General features: G+C 31.8%; 1 protein-coding gene across 2 annotated transcripts in view; it reads right to left on the bottom strand.

Moving 5' to 3' along the window:
- The window catches only part of LOC118194999 (cell adhesion molecule 1-like), a 308,441-nt gene that overhangs the window by 56,779 nt on the left and 226,648 nt on the right, over window positions 1-25,014 (bottom strand). The window lies entirely within an intron of this gene.

Raw genomic sequence — 25,014 nt, 5'->3', positions numbered from 1 at the left:
AGTAAAACTCAGAACTGTCTGAAGTTTCAAGGAGATAAAAACAAAAGAAACAGGAGCCAGCTTGTCTCGCTGTAGACTTGCGTTCGCGAGTTGGCTGAGAGCCGCGAAGATCAGCGTAAACCATGTTGATTTCTGAAACGGTTGCAAAATGAAAGAAAATTTACCGGAAAATACATCGATTTCATAGGAGCATGATCAGAGGAGCTAAATGATTAGACTACATCTTATTTAGTTGAATGGCTCTCTTTTAATGCTAAATGTGATTCTGGGTTTTTCAAGTGGTATTTTGACAGAAAAAGCATTTACGAAACCGGATCTTTTTTGGCATAATTTGTTACCAACATACAGTTGGTTAATTTATACTAGACATTTCAGACCTCGATAGTGTGGTGAACTCTCATTTAATAGCAATTAAGAGCAAATATCCTTGTTCAAATATCCTTGGCAACAATGCATGGCTTTCGCTTCATGCGGACAGAAATGAGTGCTTGGGGTTCTAATGGATCATGAAATCTTCTTAGTGTTCTGGCGATTAGTGCAAACTTCAATTAAAAAATGACTAAGTAATGATCAGTTATGTTAATATAAATGTAAATGAAAGCATCAGAAATTTGGTCTAAACTGCCTAAATTTGTGATTACTGGAATATTTAAATATTGCATATTCTGTTAAATTGAAAGATTTTAGTAACAAAAGAGTTAATGTATCACTGAATTAAAGACTATGCATTTGCTATTAGGGATTTAATTTAATAAAATGTTAGACGTAGAAGAGGCATAAGTTTTGCATTACTTGTGTGCACAATTATATGCCCCTGAGTTCAAAGTGTGAGTACCTCAAGGGACTGTAAGGTCTGGCCAGTTTATCCAATTGCCTTAATGTTTATTTAATCTAAAAATTAACAAATCTGTTATTGTTAAATATTTTATGTATTATTTTTGTTATTATTTTGCGGCTTGCTATAGTCACTCCATTTATTTGAACCGTAAGTATATTAGGAAGTTTGGAAATCTACTTTGACTTATTGATCAAACACAAAGCATATATACAATACGTACTAACCACTTATTATTTCGGAAGGATTTATTGAGATATATGATCATTTGAGGGTGCTGAGGAATTTGTTAAACTAAGTGAATCTATTATTTTATGGGTTTGTTTCATGAATATTTCTTCCCTGTGGTTTATGAGGTTGCATATTAATGGAAATGCACTTGTTGTTATTTCTAGAGAGAGTTATGAAATTAATTGTGTATTTAACTTATGGTGATTCAAAATAATGTAATAAATACTTTTTAAGAGATGAAGCATTCTTATTACGCCCAAGCACCAAACAAGATTTATTCCTCTCTAGTTTTAGGTTTTTTAATTAATAATTTTGAGCTGGAACATTCAATAAGTTAATAAATTTTAAGTATATAGTTTTATTGATTAAACTTGGTTTTAAATCAATCTCTCAAAACCCCCACAAAATTAGGTCAAGGTCATAGTTATTTTTTAAGTTTATTATTATTTTAATATATTTGTCTGGCAACAGTTGCAGAAAGCGCTAAGTATATTTTGCAGAAACTTCTAAATATTTTATTCCAAAAGGTTTATTTGTTAATACAAAATTTCGAAATATAACAATCACAAGATTATGTTCTTTATCGTCATTCCGGCCTAGCAACTGGACTTTTCATATGGCGCGCCACTCGGTACACAATCCGTTCTCCTCTAGTTTAATAAGCCACTTTGACCTACCACCTCTATATAACAGGGGCTTTAATGTCCGTTGTTGTGCCATACCTTTGGGACATCCGTCACCCTTCTTTCAATAGGAAATTACGAGATTTCATATTAACCACGTTCTCCTCTTACGTTTGCACAATACACAGAGTGTTCGTTTCCTATTTTGGTTAGCTCGTTTTCTAGACCTCCGACCAAACGAAAATGTCTGTGAATGGCTGCAGAGAAACTGGGATGACAACACTCACCAGTTAAATCGGCAGATGAACTGTGGCATAGAACTGAAGTCACGTGAACTGGAATACCCGTAACTGCCACTCACACACTGTTCATCTCCTTACTCAGCCGTATAATAGAAGCTGTTGTTGCAAAATCAGTTGCTCTGGATATAATTTTTACACGCTCTGGACCAAAATTACTTGAAATTTAAACATTTCATACTTCTGTTATATATAATTTGTGAAATAAATTTAATTCTGTTAACTGCTCCATTTCACAGCATGGCATTTTAATGGGCAGCAATGTGTTAATATACCCGTGTATGATTTATTTAGTTTTTGAGTTATAGTAAGTACTCTCAATTAAAATGTTCCTATTAATATATTATCTTGAGAACACAACTGATGATTAAAAACAATATTTTGAAAATATTTCTGAAAAACCAAAGATAAGTTCCGTGGATTTTTGTTACGTTAGTATAAGTAATAAATGAAATAGATATATAAAATATAAGATAAGCATACTTAATAAATATGACAGTTATATGCTTATAAATTGTAATATAGAGGATTTTCTATACAAGGTATTTTCTCCCTCCTTTCTTTCGGGGTTTCGTGGTGTAGCTGGAAGCATGTTCAACTCATAATTGGAAGGTCCAGTTTCGACTCCCGACGAGGTCATTGCGGATTTATTCAATATCCTACGTCGAACAATTCTAAAAAAATGATTCTACAAATAACGCTGAACTAAAAGAGTTAACGAGAATTCGTCAACTCCAGGGTTTAATAATAGGATCCCTTGATCCCTAGTGCCCTTTAAAAGGGGGGAGCATAAAATGTATTTCTCTCCTTGTTCCATTTGCCTTCGTGTTGCAACTGAAAGCACGTTTGAAGCATAAACGGAAGGTCCATAATTCGAATCCAAGCTAGGGCATTATACATTTGTTACATCTCCTGCGTGGAAAAACCTAATGATTCTACAAATACATCTTAACACTTAAAACCTTCAGAGCACTATGCGCGTCATGTGAATACACTAGTCAAAATAGGCATCATTTTTCTCGCAAATTTACGAATTCCCAATGTAAATATAATATAATAATGTTAATTAAAACTGAGTTTTATTCATAAACCTTTCTGTAGTAAAGCATAATGAACTGAATCGCTAAAATGAAAAAGCTTCCTTCCCTCGGAAATTTAAAAGTGTAAATTCTTACACCTATATTTTAAAAGAATTTCTTTTAGACTCATATTTTAACACAATAATTACATAAGCTCGAAACCTTTTTTATTATTTTCGGACCTTGAAGTATTATGCTTATCTTTCTTTAGCTGGCCTTATTTTTATAAATTTACATTTTGTAGCGTGTGAAGAATGAATGATTACTGGCAATAATTTATGTAAAAGAAGCAATTTTCTGATAAAACTCACGCTGAATTTTAGGCGATGCCATTCGCAGTTAGTACAACAAGATTAGAAAGCATATTATGTTTGTGGAAAAAAGTTCTAAATAATTTTTACTCGTGTCAGGACTTTGTCGAATAGAAGTCTTGATTCGAATTCATAATGAGCTAGACTGGTAACTTACAAAATGAAATAATTAAGATTCATCAACTTTTGGGAATTATTCACAGACAGAACGTTCCATTACAAAATTACATATTGTAACACTTGTATGAAAAGAACTATACATATTTGAAAACTGTAACAAGAAAGGACTCAGACAAAATTCGAAACTACAGCAATGTTAAACAAATATAAAATTCTTACTATCACTGCATATTGTAACAATATGTCTGAAAGGTTTATTTCGTGTGAATAAATATTTCTACATCGAAAGCTATATAATATCACATATCATGTACAGAAAGCCAGTTTCATTTATGCTAATGCTGGAAACACCATCTTTATCTCCAAGTCCTCCGTTTCATATTGCTTCATTGTCATTTTTAGGAAGTACTCGAGCTGAATATTCCATACATTTTTGTAATAGCATTTTATTTTTAATCTTGTTTTTAAACTGCGATATTTATAGCGATATGTTTCTTTAGCTTCAAAATCAATCAAATTCTGGCTTTCGTTTTCGGCTTTTAGCAAAATTTCAGAAATATTCGGTTGAACTTACTGTAGTCTTCTTCAAAGTAGGAATTCAATACTTGGCGTTGATCAATCTTCATATCTGCTTTTAGAATTTCTGCTTCCATAGCACTGGCGCTTATTGTAAACGACTGCCTCAGAGGGTTACGCTTTCGTAATAAATCTTCTAGCTTTTAACATAAAATGTGTCCAAAGATATATGAAATTCATTTTATATACCTCTGCTGCGAAATTATTGTTCCGTTTTCTTTAGATATTCATTCAATCTTGTCGTAGAATGCCAGTTATTGAAAATCAAATCAAATTCTTAGTTTATATAAATATAACGAATAAAGAAAACAAACCTTAAATGGAAAATCTTTTTAATTAACAACGATTGGAAGACCTTCTTTACAATCATCATCTCTTGATTTAGAACTCGAAATTCGAAACTAAATGAATCATAAAATATTTACATTTTAACAAACATGCTAAACTAAATTATAAATATTTAGTTCGTTCACATTTTCAAACACCCACAAAACACAAAACCTAAAAAATGCTAAATCAATAGATAATTCTAAGCTATAACTGAATTCTATACATAGAAGAAGATTCAAGATTAAAGAATAAATCTTTATTATTTCTAAATGTGGGTATTTATCATTGTAAACAACACGAGGATTATACACACGCTGAGAATACCTTACTGGTGAATTACCTATGAGAAATGGATGTGTTTGTAGAAAAATCATGAAAGAACAGTACAAGAAATGCATTTCATTTCGAGGATTGAATACGAGCAGAACTGCAGCAGATTTCTGACAGTTCCATCTAAATTCCGACTATCCAGAACTCCAGATTGGTTTCTTTTCTAGCAAATTACAAGTAGCTGTCTAAAATTGTAACTTGTTTTTGATTGAATGATAAGATTTTATTCTTCCACTGATTTGAATAATATAATCGGATATCGATTAAAATGAAATAAGAATATTGATGGATAATAAGCGTACTTTCTAAGCAAATTAGGAGGCCTCGTTCTTAACGTTTTTCGTTAAACTTTATTATAAATTAAATTTAATTTATTATAAATTAAAAGTGCAAATATTCAACTTATATTATAATTACGATTTTACTGTGCTCTTATGTCAAATATGTCTTGGTTTAATTTTAATGAAAATTTAACATCTTTGTTAGAACTAGTTTTGTTTACGAACTGGTTTTCCTTTATGAAATTAATAAACTAATTATGTTTCATGAAATTAGAAAAAATTATTTTAATGCAACAAATATAAGAACCAGCATCTTACATTTAGTTTTAGATCCTATATAAGTAGCGATAAATTTCATTGTTTTAATTCAGTTGAAGTAGAAATAAATTTTTGTGTTTGACAGAATGAAATTAATGTCAACGCCGAATGTTTACTTAAAAGAATGTTTGGTGTTTTAGTTTTGCAGAAACAAAAATTACTTAACAACCAAGCTTATACAGTTAGAAATTACAAATTTTCTAACTGTATAAGCTTGGTTGAAATAATAAAACGATAAACAAAAAAATCATCTTTCCACTTGCACGACTGTGAACTGTTTATGTTGGCTACGAGACTGTTTCATTCTTAAAGTCCTTTACAAAGCCTTTAAGCAAATAGCCCTCGCGTGCTTTGTTGCATTCAATTTTAGCATTAATGAATCAATGAAATGCAATAATAAATTTGATGATAGACTAAAGGAAATCAAATTATCCGGATGTTTCCAAATATCGAGAGGGACTATGATCCTTATTGATCCAAATTTTTGGAAGTATACAAAAAGTGACCAGTATTATTATCCATACAGACACTGATGGCTGCAATAAGTCTTTCAAATAGAATAGTATAATTATTTGACGAGCTGATGTTTGACTAAGATTAGACATTAATGCTTAATAGCTTTCATGAATGATAAATGTTAACAAAATTGCGATCTTGCCATAATAATAGTTTAAAAACTGTTAAATTTTATGAAAAAAATTAGTTTTGCAATTTAGAAATTGCTGGTTATTGTTCACTTTAGAGCAATTTATTCAAAGCAAACCATGCACTATATTGTAGATTTCGTAGCTCTTGAATTACTCTACAAAAAGTGTAAAATTATTTTTAAAATAAAATCTCGAACAAAAGAAAATGACTTCCATTTTCTTTTGTTTGTTGTGCACCAAAAAAACGTAAAAGCATTTTTTTAATTACCCTATGAAGATTTTAGACCCCTTAGGCTAACAGTAAACAGTTTGGAGAAAATGTGAACCTCTTAATTCAATTGGGGCGAGAAACATGATAAGATGAACAAATGATATATTTTAGAACTTTTACAATGTAACACAACAAACTAAGTGACACGCTAGAGAGATGATATTTAAGACGCTTGAATGGAATAGTTTCTGGCACGCTTTGCCGAGCAGATTCATTATAGCAATTTGTTACATAGCAATGAGAACTTAATGAAAATTTTACCGATGACTGTTCAAAACAGTAATATTACAAGTAGGGGAATATAATTTTTTTGAATTCCCTTTTGTTCTTAAAAAGCTCCTTTTGAGGCTATGAAAAAAAGTATGCCATCATAGCTTGTAAAATAAGTTGCTAACATATTTTCTTCCAGTATGGATGGCATATACAGTTACCATCAGTGGTATTAACTATGGTGTAGCTAAGTCAATATCATTTAGAGTTAGCATAATCAAGTGTAAAAAACCATCTACAGCACAAAATGACTACACTACGAGTACTGCAATTGGCGGCGAAAAATATCTCTTTAGAGTTACTTTGGCAGATTTATGCATTACATTTTTCAAAAAAAAGTAAAACACTTAAACATAAAATTTTTATCATTAAAATATGTATTTATTTATTTTTTGCAGATTTTACATATGTTCAAAAGCTTTTCATATATAAATTTCAGGATTTATTGAGTCTTCTCATAAATAATCCTGTTTTTACAATTGAACTATAAGTCGTAGGGGACGGGATAAACTACCTGCATCAAGTTAATATAAATGCAAGTATTATTTTCACTTTGTTCTTATTTTTAGTGCAAGCTTTGATAGCTATTTTAACAGTTATTTTTAAAGCTAAACAAAAATAAGAAAAGAACACATTCACTATATTTTGCTCTACGAGTTTAGTAATATTAATGCAATATACGTTGTTCCGGGAATAAGTGTACACGAGGATCAAAGTAGCTCTATGCAGCTATTAGTGCCGTACCTATTAGCTAGTATTTTGATTTTTTGTGAGCAATATTAAAAAATTCTTCTAATTCATGGTAGAGGAATAAGGTTTATTTTAAACATAAAAAAATATGCTTTTCAAAATTTTCAAAAGAAAACAGGAGGTAAATTTACAAAAAAGAACAGGAAGTATATTTGTAAACTTAAATAAGGAAGTACAAATCATGAATTAGCTCAAGATATGTCAAGAGAAAGTAACCTGACAAATGTAAAAGAAACAAGTCTTCCTCAGATAACGCTGAATAAATGAGTATTAATAGGTAAGCTCCATCAGTATTTTACCGAAACATACTATTTCGTTTGAGAATTATGTCCTCTCCCTTGAAATTCTTTCAACATCGCATTCTTCTGAAGCAATGAACGTTAACAGTTGAATTTATTTTCTACTTTATTGTTTCAAAAGGCTATAACAGAAAATCGAAACTTTTATGTATAAACATATATGAGGAAATGCGTGATGAAGTGCTATAGCTTACACAGCTAATATTTGACTAACTATTTACCTGGATATGGCCTAAATATAATTTATTTTACAAAATAATAAAACGTTACGTTTCCAAGCATTCTAGCTGTTAACGAAACATAGTTTCAAAAACCAGAATCTTTGTAACTCCGAGTTACTTATCAGACTCATAAATCAGGACGTTGATGTGGTGAAGGATTTCGAATTGTTATCTTCTGAATTTGAGAAAACATATTGTTTCGACATAAATTCTCTCTCTTGCAAAACCCATAAAAATTGCTTGAGGTGGAATTTTAGAGGAAGCATCTTACTGACTTCTTTTCCAAGCCAAATAAATATAGAAAGCTATTAAATCTTTGTGTTATCAGAACTTTCCAGACATGCAATATTTTTGTTCTTCGAGAAACTCTTAATTTTAAAGAAAAAAAAAACATTCGTATAAATTGGTAGGGTATTGAATGTTTGTTTGGTCTTGTTTTTCACTTTTTTTCAGTTCCAGATAACAATTGCTCTGTGAATTTCCCAGAAGCCCGCCACCAAAAAACACAATAAATTGAGGAAGAAAGTATTTCAGGGCAAACAATAGAATCGAGATTTCTCGGCATATCCCAAATGTATATAAAATCTTGAGAAAACAAAAAAAAAAAATCTTTTCCTTCAAATAGCAGTGCAAAATTGTCAAAGAAAACATGTTTCTACCAGTAATAATAGGCCTTATTACAACAAGTTCATATTGTGACAATAACACAAACAAGAACTAGTACGTCTCATTTCGAAAAAAAAAAAGGATACATGTTTTTTATTTAGCCTAAGAAAGAAGAAATATACTCGTATTGTTTAGTTTCTGTTGACAAATATTCTTCTAGCTCGCGTAATATGTGAAATGAAAATAGCTATAACATAATGATAAATTAACAAGGTATGGGCTTCTCTTTTTCGTAAGTCCACAATGGAGAACAAAAAGTGCTGTCTATTACACAAAAGAAATATAATAACGTGCACATCTTAATGTGCGAATTATTTATTAATAGCTTCAGAACATGCATATTTCAAAATATAAATAGATCGCAATTTCAAACAATATTTTTAAGCATAAAGATTGCAATCGCAGTTGGAGTTTGAGAATGTATCTTCGTATATAAGTGTGCAGTGCAATAAAGTTTGTTTATAAATAGTGTTTGGATATCTGAAGTGCAGTTTACCTGGATTTGAGAGTAGTTTGTTGAAGTAAAGTAGTAAATTTAATAGGTTGCTCTCTTTAAAATTTCTAAAATTTATTCGGCAAACTGGACAAATTGTCCAAAAATAAGTATGAATGTTCTTCTATACATAGCGTTATGCCTCTCACGTGTGCGAAGGTGAGTTTGGTGCAACGGTAGCAATAACCATGCTTACAAAAACTATGGGCTGTAGGCGTTGGGGTCAGAGGAGTTGAATCAGTACCTAAAGAGGTCAGGGGCAGGGGTTTAAGAGCATCTGAGGGTAGGGCAGAAGTTTTAAGTTTTTTTTTTTTTTTTTTTTTTTTTTTTTTTTTTTTTTTTTTTAGCCTGGAGTTTAAGAGTTGAATTCCGGTTTGAAGATAATGTAGGAAATGAAACCAGCTGATTATATTAGGGAGTTTTTTAATTTTTTGTACTGAGAAAATGAGTTACCCTGTGCTTGAGTTTGTGATGTTCGAGTTCCAAAAGTTTTAAAGTTTAGGAATAGCGCGTTAGGTTTATTCTTGGTATGCAGATAAGTAGAGTTTATATGTTGTTTGTAGGTGTGCATAATTTGTAAATGTAACTGTAGAGAGAAATGCATTAAATATTCAAGAATGGTAATTTTATGTTGTCGTAATTGACTATACATTCTATGTGGGAGCATGTTGCATTCATTTGTGTAAAGTAATAATATCTAGTGATAAGAGCAATTTGAGAGTTTTGCACACGACACTTAGTTTAAATGCCATCATAACAGATCTTCAGTATACGGAACAGCAGGAAGAAAAAAATAGAGAGCATTTGATGAGAATGAAATGCTGAACACTTAAGTGAAAAAGAAAAACCTCAGTATACAAATAATCCTCAAAATGATATTTTTAGTAAGTTTAAAGCATTACAAGAAGATATAAATAATCATAATGAAATCATTATCACTATTCGAAATATGATTGCGTTTAATACGTATTAACATTGCATTTAAACCGTTTATTATGTTAAGGAATAGTTATGCCACTCTATGATAGCAACACCTCTGTATATCAACAATATGCTAGACTGCTTTAAAGATTGTAAAATGACACCATTTTTCAGGCCATGTGGAGGTTAAATAGTCTCTTAATATAGCGTAACAAAAAGCGTCGTCTACACAAAGCGACAAAGTTGCTCGGCAATGCAATAAAGTCTCCTGCGTAACCCTGTTGCTTGACAGCAATTCGTCTCCACAAGACGATTTTGTTCTTAAGTTGCTCTGAGCTACCAAACTGAGGCAAACAGTTAAAAACTGATGTATCCAATAACAAATTTCGACACATCTCACAACAAACGTAATAATTTACAAAGTTTCGGTGATTTTATTTATTCAGGCAATTCATTAAAAAAGTTCCGATAATAATAAACATAATAGTAAATAGCAGGCTTAGTAGTAATCAGAAAGTAACAGTGATTAAAAACGGAAATAAAAATTTTAAATACGAAAATGCTTACATTATAAATTAAAAAAGTAAAACTAAATTAACGAAGCGGGAAAGGAAAGCAATTAATTGTGAAACATAACTGAAGTTTAGATACTAAAAACTTCATTTTATTTTTTAATACATAATTTTCAGGTAATTCTTTTTACTAAAACATGCTTCTGCAAAACAGTTTTTCGACATAGTTCTATAAATTTATATTCAGTAGCTTTACTACAGTTATAAATTTATGATACGTTAAACAATCCAATTAAATATCACTATTAGGATAAAACTGCTGAATGTAACCGAAATTGCTGGTACAAACGCCAGAAATGCTGAACAGCCTTAGAGCATCCGCTCAAAAGAAGATTTTTCAACGTCCAAAAAAACTACCTGAATTAATAATGTATTTTACATAATTTAAAGGTACAGCATACTTTTATTAAGCTGTTGCTTTTTGATAAAAATAATCAGCAGCATTACAGGATTCACAATTCTTAGAACTTTATTCTAATATATATTATCATATGCTAGTTAAATGATTCAAATATGAATGGAATAAAAGAGAATTCAAACTAATAAATATATGGCAGCTTTTTATTCGTTTGAAAGTTGCATGCAAACAGGGCGATGAAAATAAAATATCATGAAACAATTCGAGAAAAAAAAGAGAAAATTCTACTATATTTATATTAGTTTTGATAAAGAGAAATCAAATCATAAACGCTGCTTAAGAAACTTGCTATTTAAATTTGTAGTCTATAATTTATGTATCTGGTTTTGGATTTACTATATCAGAACATTCATTTTAAGTAAAAGAACGAATGAGAAATAAATTTATTACTTTATAGCGTACTGTTCTGTTATTGGGACCGGGTATAGAAATGCATGCATATATAGATATATCTATTCATGTATGTATGTATATGTATATGTACACTGCTCAAAAAAAAAAAAAAAAAAAAAAAAAAAAATGGGACAGTCCTATATCTCCCGATCTACTGGGCCGATTGACAAAATTCAAACTGCGTTCTTCCTGTCTCGAAAGCGCGACTTAGGATATATATTAGATTTATATATAGCACTATTCTAACATAGGTATTTTGACACAAAATCGGACTTTTTCTGAAATAACATACCAATGTTTTTACATATTTCGATTCTACGACTCAAATTACGCCTAAATATGAAATTTTGTAAAATTTGGAGCAAAATTTACGGAGAAATTCACAAATTTATCTTGGCACTATTTTGTCAGTTTGCGCCAAGAATAGTTCACTTGGTGAACTTCTTAATATATGGCAACCTAGTTTCCTTTCCCGTGAGAGGAAAAAAAGTCACCATCGTTCCTTTTTTCCAAATAATATTCTTTATATTGTATTTTTAATTATAACTTATTATTTTAAGTAATTTTTTCTTTTTCGAATTTCATTTTAATTGTTTAAGTTGCATGGTTTTTTTTTTTCGAATAACTGTTTTAAAAATTTCTATTTACCTATTCGAACTGTGTAAATAAAGGTGCAGCGTTTATTTTTTTTCAAGTAGTTTTCTTTATCTATATTTTTTGTCATAGTTATTATTTTAGGTAATTTTTAAATTCTTATACTTTTATTTTAATTGTTTGTGTAACATTGTCTCTTCAGATAATTGTTTTAAAATTTTCTATTTATTCCTTCGAACTGAGCATTTTAAATAAATTTTCCAGAATTTGATTTTATTTATTTGAATTGCGTTTCTTTCGGAGGAATACTTTGTAACCGAGATTATGATGCGTTTGAAAACTGCATATATTAAAAGAGAAATACAGTAAAGCATAGTTAACACGCCTTTCAATGTTCCGTTCAGAAAAGATATATATAAATAAGAGAGATGTATAACCGACATTTTAACTTAGGATGACTTGCATACACTGCTTTAAACAGTTTTATCATTGTGCCCATTGCTTTACACAATTTTATCCTACATTTGGTTTCTTAAATGTTATTCATATTTTAGTCAAATATTTTATTTTTGAAATCGTAAGAATCAAATATCATAAGATTAAAAAGTTTTAAATTTAAAAAAAATACAAATAATAAATTTTACCCAAAAATTTATTTTTTCTTCTCTTTTTCTTCAGGCATTCTACTTTATTCTTGCTCTTTTTCTTTAGGCATTCCGCAAGTATATTAAAAAACATCCATCTTTACGAAATATCTTGATATTTCTGACAATCATTTTAAATAAAGTTATCGCCTTCCATTTCATAAAGGCCCACAAACGGCCGAACGTCTTGCTGAACACTGAACACTGAACACTGAAGTCGCTGAACACTGGTAGTTCACTCCGGGGTTCGAATCCCGGTAAACGGGCTGGTTGCATGGGTGTTTTCGTGGATTTTCTCATGTGTACCGTGTATGCCAGCTGGTTTTCCTTTGAAAGTTCTTCACAAAGGCATCCTTCCTTTTAGGCAGATAACCCTGCTTTGACGTAACTTAATAATCCAATTCAATCTATTTCATTAATATTTGGTCAGAGTCTTTATCAGTCTTTAGAGGCTAAACATTTTGAAGGTATGAGATGAAAGAAAAGACTGGTTTCATCAAGAGGTTTTGGTTTATTTAATTATGACAAAGCACACTAGGGCTATCTGCCTAAGGGGAGGGATGCCTTCGTGGAGGACTTTCTAAGGAAAACTGGCTCGCATACACGTTACACATGGGGAAAACCACGAAAACGCCCATGCAGCCAGCCCGTTCGCGGGATTTGAACCTCGGACCGAACTACCAGAGTTCAGCGACTTTACCGTTCGGCCGTTGTTTCATCAAGAGGGAAAAAAAACGCCTTTAGGTGACATTCACATACAATACTTGATAAACTCCTGAATCTTCAAATAATTCGACTGAGAAAATCATGGGATTCTCCATTTATGGTACGATATGATGTTCTATAACGTAATTTAAATTTATACAACCATATAGTCTAAAACCAGTCGCTCTTCACTTTAATCTGCAATGATATCGTTTTTGTCTTTTCTGATAACACAAGCTCAATTGATGGTATTTGCTGGTGTACACGCCCAAGTGTTTTCTCTTTGAACGCCTAAATTCTTTGAAGTAACCTGAAAGTATATTCAAAAGCGTCCAACTTTTTGAAACATCTTGGTATGTCTAAGAGCCAAATTTTCCATGCAAATTTTTGCTTGCTTTTCTCCCTAATTTTCTTCTTTCCTTCTACAGTTATTTTAAGTGCTCACACAAGAAAATTAAGATTTTTCGATTGCAAATTTTCATAAATTTTGCATTCTTGTCAATTTTTTAAAATATCAATTGCATCAACTGTGTTTCAGCTGAAGACAGCTTTTCATTTTCTAGACATTTTAACTATAAACAAAGTATAGAGCAAAGTCCAAAGGATAAATATTTTAATTAAAAGAATTTTTGCTAAATGACAAAGAAATAAAACAGTCCAGCAGTGTTTATTCTTCACCACCGAGTAACCCGATTCTTATATCGGCCGAAACAATCTAAATCACATTAAAGATCATGTTTTTTTATACAATCTATAACGCGGGGGAAAAATTAGCTTCTTAAAACATTTTTTCTAAGAAGATTAATATAAAAGATTATATTTAAATATATATTTTTAAAGCTGGGACTTGAACCAAACCGTCAAACTTTTAAAGTTTAATTTACATGGTGGTTATAATTAAAGTTCCAATTTGAAATGGTCATAAAAGGAAAACTACCGGACCAAATGTTATCAAACTTGGGAATCGTGTAAAGGAGGTTATGGGAATTTATTTTCCGCGGAAAAAAAAAGAGTTCAAAAACTCACCACCAGGGCGAAAATGGCGCTGTATACAATATTGTTAAATGAAATAAGACATGAAAACATCTGTTTAAAATGCGTTTAATATTTTCCGAAACGTGTTACAAAGCAGGTTCAATGTAGCGTCCAGCATTTTCCGAAAGTAAGTTAAATCCTGTTACTGCATTCTCAACAGCAGCTCTTAGCATATCAGGAGGAATGTTACGGACATGTCAGTGTATCACATTTTTCATTTCTGCCAAATTGTTTAGATTATCACCATAAACAGTGCTTTTGAGATAACCCCATAGCCAAGAGTCACAGAGGTTGAGGTCTGGTGGGGAAGAGGGGAAGTGTTGGCCTATAAGACTTTTATTCGTGAAATGTTGCCTAAGTAACTGTGCGACACACGTGAGGTGGGGCCCAGCCCTGCATAAAAAACGTAGTATCTAAAATGCCACGTTACTGCAGTTCATGTATCACGAAACATTTTAACATTGACTCTAAGTGAGCTGCAATCACAGTAGTCCAGCTGTCGACTGCTCTTCAGAGAAAAATGGTTCAGTTATAATACTAGCTGTCATTCAACACTAAACGGTGTGGAATGACTGCTATGCAATCGAATGCAGTAGGAGAATGCAATGGAACTAGATAGATAACATGAGAGATTTCTTTGGCCCAAATCGATTAAAAGCGTTTTGAATCAGTATCTTCATGTTTTAGTGCCGAATTCAGACTTCAAAAATTACTAATTAGCGATCTGTAAGAAAACGATTTCCAGATTGTACGCACTTGTGCGAGTGATTTGTGATCTCACATTTTCTAATCGCTAATTCGTGGTTTTCACGGACGAATTTCTCACTTACACGGATGGCGCACTCGATTTTTATCGAATTTAACGATTTTAAATGGTAATTTGCCTACTTCAAAGATTCTTAAGGGTATACAACATATTAAACCCGTGTAACAAAAGGTTAAGTTAGATTCCGACCCATATTTCGTTTAACAATATTGCATACAGCGCCATTTTGCCCTGGTGGTGAGGTTTCCAACTTTCTTTTTTTCGCCGAAAATAAATTCCCATGACATCCTTTACACGGTTACAAAGTTTGATAACATTTGATCCAGTAGTTTTCCTTTTATGACCGTTTCAAAGTGAAATTTTAATTATAACCACCCTGTATATTATTAAATTTTAATTTGAAGCTATGCGTTATATGTATACCATGCGAAAGATTTCGCTTTTATGGAAAAAATAAAGAATCGAAGCAAATATACTTAGGATATTAGACCACAACTGAAAAAATTTCCCTTCCCTCCGAAAATAAAATATTGAAACTTCGACCATGAATTTATTGAATTATCGAAATATTCAATTTGGCTTATCTTCTAAGTCCTAGTTCCGACAACAATTCCGTCAAAAATTACGAATTACTGAAGCTGAAGTAAAAGGTTTAGTATATATTTACTGTATGTTAATAAAGTAATAAGAGTGTAACAAAAAATAGATTATAGAATTTACGCTGATGCAACTATTTGTTTGAATGCACAACATGTAATGGAAGAGAAGGCTTGTAGAGATCTGTTTTTGACATGCCTCTAAAAGTAGATGTCATACTCCTTTTGTCCCTTCAATGTCAAAAAACTTTCCTTTGAGAGGCCTTTAGTTTTGGGGAGGAAAAAATCATAAGAAGACAAATTTGAAGAACATGCAGGACAATTGAGTACACATACTTATTTTCGGAGCACAAGCGCTTCTCCGATTGGTTATTGAATAATGAAAAGATGCATTGTCATGCAATACAAAACATTTGGAATACGTTTTCTGACTGAAAACGTAAGTCATCTGCTTAATTCACAGCCATTTACAAGCCATCTACTCGGGCAATTGCAGAATCGTTTTGATCCTAAGCTTGTAAGACAAACTTAATATCACTGTATTTAAACACTTCTTTAATCTTCCGAGAACGTTCCTTCTTTAGCTCATATTCCAAGAATATTAAGTGAATACAATTATTGCAAAAGAAATTGAATATTCATTTGCACTACGGCTTGGTAGTTTACTAACAAGTTAACAAAACTTAAATTCTGCTTTTTGTGTCTAAGAATACAACAATATTTTAAATGTTTACACATAAAATATTAAATTGGAGATTTAATTGGAGCCTCACCAGTTGCCTAGCATTTGAAGATTGTTAAATACTAATTGTTTGTTGCGAAGTCTAACCCAGGCTGCATGGTTGGTTTTCGTAGTTTTCTAGGTTCTCTTTAGAAAGGTTCTCTATGAAAGCATCTTAATCAAATAGCTCCCATGTTCTTTCTATGTTCAAATAACCAACTAACCTAGTTTAAGCGCGATTTCCTAGGGAAGTTACTAGCAAAACCCGAATACTCATTAAAAATCATGTAGCTTGCCAATCGGGAGTAACATGAAAGATACGGCGCCAATAATTGAATTGCTGTTACGGTACGCTGTTTCTAAACTTAGATGGTCATTCCTTAATTAAATAGCCCACCAGCGGCCGAGCGGTAAAGACGCTGATCGTTGGTAGTTCGGTCCGAGGTTCGAATCTCGCGAACGGGCTGGCCGCATCGGCGTTTTCGTGGTTTTTCCCATGTATAACGTGTATACGAGCCAGTTTACCTTAGAAAGTCCTCCACGAAGGCATCCCTTCCTTTAGGCAGATAGCCCTTGTGTGCTTTGCCATAATTAAATAATCCAATCCAATCCTTAATTAAATATAATTGATTTGTAACTTCTACTGGAACTGACGGTAAGAACTGAAGTGCAAATAAATAATATTGTGTGCAATCTTGATTAATATAAAATTTAAAATATTTGCATAGAAAAATATTTGCATTCAGACAGAAAGTTTTTTGAAATATTTGCAATTACTTTATAAGAAAGATTTATTAATAACCGTAATAATTACTTATTATATTACTGATGATTAGGATTCAGTTCTTGACAATTACATTCTAAATTAGAATTTTAAGGATATAATGAAAATACGCTATGCACAAAAATACATTTTAGGATAAAAATGAGTTGGTTTTTTATGTTTTAAAATTTCTTAAATTAATTTAATAAACATCGTATCCTCGTTGTTAATCGAATCCTGAATGTTGGGTGGAGTTTATAGAATTATTCTTACTTGTCCACAAAATCTGCTGACTTATCCAGCCATTAAGTAGCTGCAGATCATTTCTACATAACCATTGAACTTTCATTAATTCAGTCTCTAGAGGGCTGTATGTTTATATCATAATTTGACTTTTATAAAAATGATTATTCTAAATATTATGTTTCTATAAAAATATACTATACTTTAAAAATGTGGATGATAGTATCAGCCGCTCTTTTAGCCACTTCAAAAGCAACAGTTTGTTTAGAAATAAATTATGCAGTTAATGCCATAAAATTCAAATAAATATCAAACGAAAATTCTCAGTTTTAGACAATTCGATTTAAACGAAGTAAAGTAGCAGACGATAAAACGCCGAAGGTAAAAATTTACTCTTATTTTTTTTTTTAAAAAAAGGAAGATAGGGAGAAATTTAAAAAAAAATAGTTAAAAATTTGAATAATATCATCTATAATTTAAAAAAAATAGCTTTTCATATAGTATTAATAAATATTTATTACGCTTCATTGAGGTAAAAAATGTTATATAATTAATTCTTCGTAAAATCTTACTTGAAATTTAAGGTTAAAAATAGCTGTGGCAATTCACTGTAACAAAAATCCATATATTACATTTGGACCATTGCACCATAGACAACATTTGGCGTTATTATCGCTCAAAAAAAAGATGCCAAATTTCAAAACTCGAAAATATGTAAATTCGTGTATATCTTAGAAAATTTTGAATAAAAAAGTCTAATTTTTTGCAGATATGCTTAAAAATACACCTGCTTTAAGATGATGGTAAAACTTTTATAGGTCATAATTCAAAATTCTTTTCGAAAAATTTATAAAAATTATTTAAAAATAGAAATTTAAAAAATAAAATACAAAAAATGGATAAATTTTATTTGGAATGAACCTAAATTTCGAAATGTGAGAGAAAAAATCAAAAAAGTTTAATAAAAAAAGAGATATTAATAAATATTTGCCAAATTCAATTAACATTGAGAGCTAATATTTTAAAAACTACTCGTACGATTTTTACAAAACTTGGTATTCTGGCATAATTTGAGACGTAGAATCGAAATACGGAAAAAAATTGGTATGTTATTTCAGAAAAAGTCCGATTTTGTGTCAAAATACCTATGTTAGAATAGTGCTATATATAAATCTAATATATATCCTAAGTCGCGCTTTCGAGACATGAAAAACGCAGTTTGAATTTTGTCAATCGGCCCAGTAGAACGGGAGATATAGTACTGTCCCATTGTTTTTTTTTTGAGCAGTGTACATGTGTATTTGTTCGTGTACCCACATATATATATGTAATAGATTCTGTAGTAGAACGCAAGTGGTTGTATCCACAATGAACAGCTAGAATTTCGATGTCGTAGAATTTAAAAACGCCGATTCACAATGAGTAAGAAATTTGGCAGTCAGGGTATATTTAATTGAACTTTTATTTCAGTAAACATGTTGTGGCCACAATCACGTTAACACATTAATTGTGCCTATTACAAGAGGTTTCATTTTTGATAAATTTGCAGTAAGATAGAAGGAGCCGACAGACAACATGCAGCTAGGCCAAAGCGTTGAAAGTTTAGAGTAAAATCTTAAATCAGACTGCGTTAATTTTGGTTCTCAAAACATTTTGATTGGATGGTTTGAATGGTTAATATTGCTGTAAAATTACTATTGGCTGTTTTAGTTTCATTTACATCATCAAAATTATGTGAGAGTCATATGACATAGATTTTTCTCGAAATGACGCAGTGCAAATAGAAGTTACTATTTTTAGAATACAGAAGGAAATTAGTTTTCTGTGCTAATTTAATCTTTTACATATTCTTTATTTTTCTTACATATATGCACATACATAAATACACATGTGCATATATACATACACTTCTGAATCCGGTCCTGATAATAAAAGAGTACCCTTTACAGACAAAAAAGGGCAATTTATATTCCAGCTTATTTTTCATATATATAATCACTCAGTAATATAAAAAATATAAAAGAAGAAAAATGACGCAATTACTACTTCATACATAGCATAAAGTATAACACATATTGCTGATAATTAAATCCATATTTTAAGTATATGAAAGAGGAAAAACAGTTTATCTCTTTATAGGTACGGTAAAAAATTAATTAATTAATTATGTAATTAAAGTAACTAATATGTAATTTAATAAAAATATATATTTCATTTATAATATTATAACACGGTAAAATTATTATTCGTTACATGTAAAGATTTCATAATTTTTATATTAACAGATTTCTGCTTAGTTACAGAATTATAGAAAGAACAAAGCATTTCTTTTCAGCTGAAAAATCCAAAAATATTTTAACTGGGCTGGAATTCACAACATGATGGTTCACTTGAACCTCAGAGTTTCGGGGAGTGCTCCAAGCAATTCAGGTAGCTATAACTGAAGCTAAGATATGAAACATCACTAAAAATACGAAATCGGAAATATGATCAGGTGCAAGCAGATGATAAATTAGACTTTTCTCGACAAGAAGAGAAACACGCTAATGTGACAATCAAAATCGTAAAAACAATCTTGTATTTAGCGTAAGTATATTGAAACACTCAATCGATTTCGCGGGCAGCTAAAGGTCCCTCCTCATCAGGAGAAAGAAATACCTAGAAAGAAGAAAAATAAAGGGGAAGGAGTCTCAGAAACATGTGGTCCTTATCAGCACTGCACGTGGTTATAACCGGATTTTCAATCAGAGTTACACTGGCCGCCCACTTTTACTGAGCCAGGCTATCTGATCAAACATGTAACACAAAGGGCAAGAAAAATTAGCGAAGTTAAAAATAGGGAGCGAGGGGCAACTGCACCTTCACGCTCAAAATATGAACTTCGAATAATGGAAAGCAACCACTGAACGGATTTTTATACCCTCTGGTAGTACCAAACGAGAGGAGGTAACGCCATCTATCGGCAAAAATAGTAACTGAATTAAGATAGTAGAATTTTAAACGTATTAGGAAGGACTGGATTGGACTTAAAATCATTAACTAAACATGCTAAATCTTTGTGAATATGAAAAGCCTCAAGAAAATCCAATTCACCTATGGAAGAAGCCTTTTGGATAATTTTTGCAGACCCAAAGTCAAAATTATGGTTAAATGTCCAACTATGATACGCTATTGAAGACTTGTTAATTTCGCCTTTACTGACATAAGATTCATGTTCCTTGAAACGAAACTTCAACGCTCTTTTTGTTTGGCCAATATATCTTAAACCACACTGACAAGATATACTATAAATTCCCCAATAATTCAAGACAGAAACACAATCTTTTAGAATCGAAGGGTGAATTTTATTAATAGGGGAGAAACCGACTTGAAAATTGAATTTCTGGAGAATCCGTGCAATTATACAGCTAACAGAAGGATAAAATGGAAGCACGACAAGGTCATTAATATTATTTCTAATAGTGGAATGTCTTCTTTGATGGGAATCTGAAAATCTTTTAACGGCTTTATCAATAATCACGGGAGAAAATCCACGGTCAATCGCAACTGCTCTCAAATAATTAAGTTCATTCGTAAGCAAAGATTCAGAGGAACAAACTTTAAGCGCGCGGAATACATACTAGTAAAAAGAAACCACTTTTTGCTTAACAGGGTGGCATGACTTGGCATGGGGTGGTAAACAAACTGCAAAGGGTTTACGGTACACAGTAGTGCTAAAATCAGTTTCATTGCGGATTATAAGAATATCAAGGAACGGGAGGGAATTGTTGGATTCAATTTCAAGAGTGAATTGGATGGCTGGATCAATTGAATTCATAATAGATAGAATCTCGAATAAATCCTCTTTATAACCGTCAAAAAGCGCGAAAGTGTCGTTAACATACCGAATCCAAAGACGAAAAGATAGTTTATCAAATAATTTCATCTGAAAATAGTGCATATCAATGTCAGCAAGTACCGGACTCAGAGGAATACCCATAGCCAATCCTTCAACTTGACGAAAATATTCATTTTGGGAAACAAAGTGGGTTTGACTCAGAGAGACTTTAGTAAGCGAAACCATCTCATTAATTTCAGTATGTGTGAAGTGAAATTCCCGAAGCCTAGTTTCAAGATAATTTAGTGCTCCTTCGACCGGAACATTAATAAACAGTGATTTGACATCAAATGAAACCATAATGGAACGAAGTGGAGAAATATTTTTAAGTTTATCAATGACTTCAACAGAATTTTTTACAGTGTGAATATTGTTAGCAAGTAAAGGAGAAAATCTGGAAACTAAATATTTGGCCAAAGGATATGAAGCAGTACCTATGCTGGAAACAATTGGTCGAAAAGGAATACCGGTTTTGTGGACTTTTGGAAGAGCATAAAGCCTAGCGCAATTAGTAATAGGTGGAATAAGTGATTTCTTCAACTGCGTTGGCAGAATATGAGAAGATTTGATAGCACTTTTAACTTTCGTGAGGTCTGAAGTTGAAAGATCTTTAGGGATCGAGCAGTATGGACATTCATTTATCAGTTTAGAGACTCCAGTAATATATGTGTGTTTGTCCATAACAACGATTTGTCCGCCCTTATCAGCTTTAGAGATAATGATATTAGTATCAGAATGAATTTCACGTAAGATATCATTTTCCTTTTTACTAAGATTCGAACCCAAAGATTTGTTGTTAAAATTAACATTATGAATAATTAGGTGGCGGATTGCATCCTTCTGCGTTTCCGAAATTTTGGAGAATTTAAAGGCTTTCTCTATAGGGGCGATGATTTGAAGAACTGAAGGTTTAGATGTCTTTGAAAAGTTGAAATTATATTTTAATACTTTTAACTGATCCTCCAAAAGATTCCTATTGGAGATATTAACGATGGGGTTAACCTTTACAGTGAGAAGATTAGCTAGATAAGTGAGACTATCCGACTGGTGTGTGAGCTTAAGGAAGTTAGAAATAAGCACATTTTTATGCCGTTGACAAACGGTATCGGTTCTAGATCAGGATGTATGTCCAAAAGATTTCCTTCGATGAGGAAATATCTCAGTTGAATTAGCAATTTTTAAATGGAGGTAATATAATTCAAATTCAATTTTAGATAAACGTTTGCGCGTGTCCCTTATAATATGACGAAGAAGTGCCAATTTGAATTTATGCAAAATTTTTGAAACGTGAACGGAAGCTTTAAGGCTACATTTCCCACATGTATAAATTTGGGAATGATATTTTGATGTTTGCATTTAAGTAGAAACTGTAGATGATTCAAGAATTTCGTACGCTTAAGGCGTAACTTACAAAATCGGTTCCTGTCAGTGGACATATTGTGAAAAGGGTACAAGTAAGAAACCAGTGAAGAAAAGAAATATAATTTCGAACGTCCAAAAAAGGAATTACTTATAACATGAAAAAAACACCAATAAATAATGATTTTCATCAACATATGACAAAAACATTCCAAAAGGAGAGAAACATCCAATACTGAAAAACAATAGCCACGTGGAAAGAAGCAACGAAAGTGAAAATCGTGCACGTGGTAAACCGATATAAAGTAGAATTTCCTCGAAAATGCCAGTTGATAGCATAAACCAAATCCGAAAAACTAATAGCCCCGTGGAAAGGAGTAAATAAAATGGTGCACGTGGTAAAACAATAAACAGTAAAACATTCTCGAAAATGCCGGTTGATAGCACAAACTAGACTAGAAGAGAAACACGCTAATGTGACAATCAAAATCGTAAAAACAACCTTGTATTTAGCGTAAGTATATTGAAACACTCAATCGATTTCGCGGGCAGCTAAAGGTCCCTCCTCATCAGGAGAAAGAAATACCTAGAAAGAAGAAAAATAAAGGGGAAGGAGTCTCAGAAACACGTGGTCCTTATCAGCACTGCACGTGGTTCTAACCGGATTTTTAATCAGAGTTACACTGGCCGCCTACTTTTACTGAGCCAGGCTATCTGATCCATCATGTAACACAAAGGACAAGAAAAATTAGCGAAGTTAAAAATAGGGAGCGAGGGGCAACTGCACCTTCACGTTCAAAATCTGAACTTCGAATGATAATGATAACTTCGTGCAGTGCTGATAAGGACCACGTGTTTCTGAGACTCCTTCCCTTTATTTTTCTTCTTTCTAGGTATTTCTTTCGCCTGATGAGGAGGGACCTTTACCTCCTCGCGTTTAGTACTACCAGAGTGTATATAATCCGTTCAGTTGTTGCTTTCCATTATGGAGTTAGAGTTAAGCCTCCACAAGAAAGGAAAAGAAAAAAAGAAAAGGGAAAAACAGAGTTACCCCCCCACCCCACTTTAAAAAGAAAAGGGAAAAACGATGCTTTTAGCTATTATATTTCTAACAATTAAACGCTTCCGAATAATTACCGAATGGTTTTTAATAGAAAAAATTCGGTTGTATCAAAACAAATAAACATTATGTGCGATTTTTCAGAGTATCCTCAGAAAAAGGCCACAAAAGAAAGATTCTGTGTAAATGAAAAATTTCTGAAAACGGGGATAATGTTTATTTAATACATATATGCTGATGCTATAGGCCTTTAAATGTGTTAGAGCGTTTGCCTGTCATTCAACGTTCGCGAAAGCTAGCTTCTTTCTTACGCACCAATTTATTTGAAACTATTTCAATTAATAGGGACAACGATAAGGACCGTAAAAAAACGTTAGAAGTTGATGTCAGTTTCGTATTTGAAACAAGATGTGTCTCATCAACTTCCCACGTAAATAATTAATATGTAAATATGTAAATTACGCTTATAGGGCAAGACTTGCATATTTATATAATTTTAGTATTTGGATATGTTGATTTCGCGCTCTTCCAAAATTATCGGTTCATTATTTTGAATAGTGGAATATTGTAAACTCTTCGACAAAAAGAATATTTTTCAGATCAACAAGGATCAGGCATCAGTCTGTTCTAGTTTTAAAAGAAAATCGAATTCTTTCAGAGTTTGATTGAGTTCTTGTGGGGAATGGTGATGTGCTTTGGAAGATCCTTAGTTTACACATAGAAAGAAATTGTATCGAAATTGTAGCTAATATCCCCTATCTTTCTTCCTAATTCGATACAATTTCTTTCATTTAAAATTTAAAACATTAATTTGTACTTGATAGTTTTAGTTTGTATATGACTAAACTGTTCAGCATTTAAAAGCTTCAGTTTCAGTCCTAAATTTATTTCGAAATAATGATCCATGTCTTTACGCTGTTCGAATGATAGTTTTATTATGGGAACAGCAGAGAGAATATTCACCGAATCAATGCCATGAAAAAAGAAGTAAAGTCTTCAGTAGAATATCTTTTAATTCATCAGCGTTAAAGATGCTCCAGTTGGAGAAGTTCAGCTGTTGAGACCTGATTTTCTATTTTAATATGTTTCCTGTTCTGTTAATTTTAATATGTTAGAAATTTTCTTAACTTTAAGCATTTTGCTATAATTGTTAAGAAGCAAATAAACATAAAAAACATGCGATATATATGCACGCACAACAACTATAGATACTATATGCATATGTAAGATAAAAAATATGTGAATCAAAATTATAATTTAAACTAACGGTAAAATATTAATTCTCTCTCTCTATTCTAAAATTCGCATTAACGTCTCTGGATTGCGTCATCTCTAGATCATTCTATGGCCTGCGCAGCTCTGATGACGTAATAATTGGGAACTGAAACTACCACTGT

The sequence above is a fragment of the Stegodyphus dumicola genome, chromosome 1 (assembly GCF_044657685.1).
Source record: "Stegodyphus dumicola isolate Sdum_Otavi_A_Nest chromosome 1, ASM4465768v1".
NCBI lineage: Eukaryota > Metazoa > Arthropoda > Arachnida > Araneae > Eresidae > Stegodyphus > Stegodyphus dumicola.
This window is presented reverse-complemented; position numbering and strand designations above follow the sequence as displayed.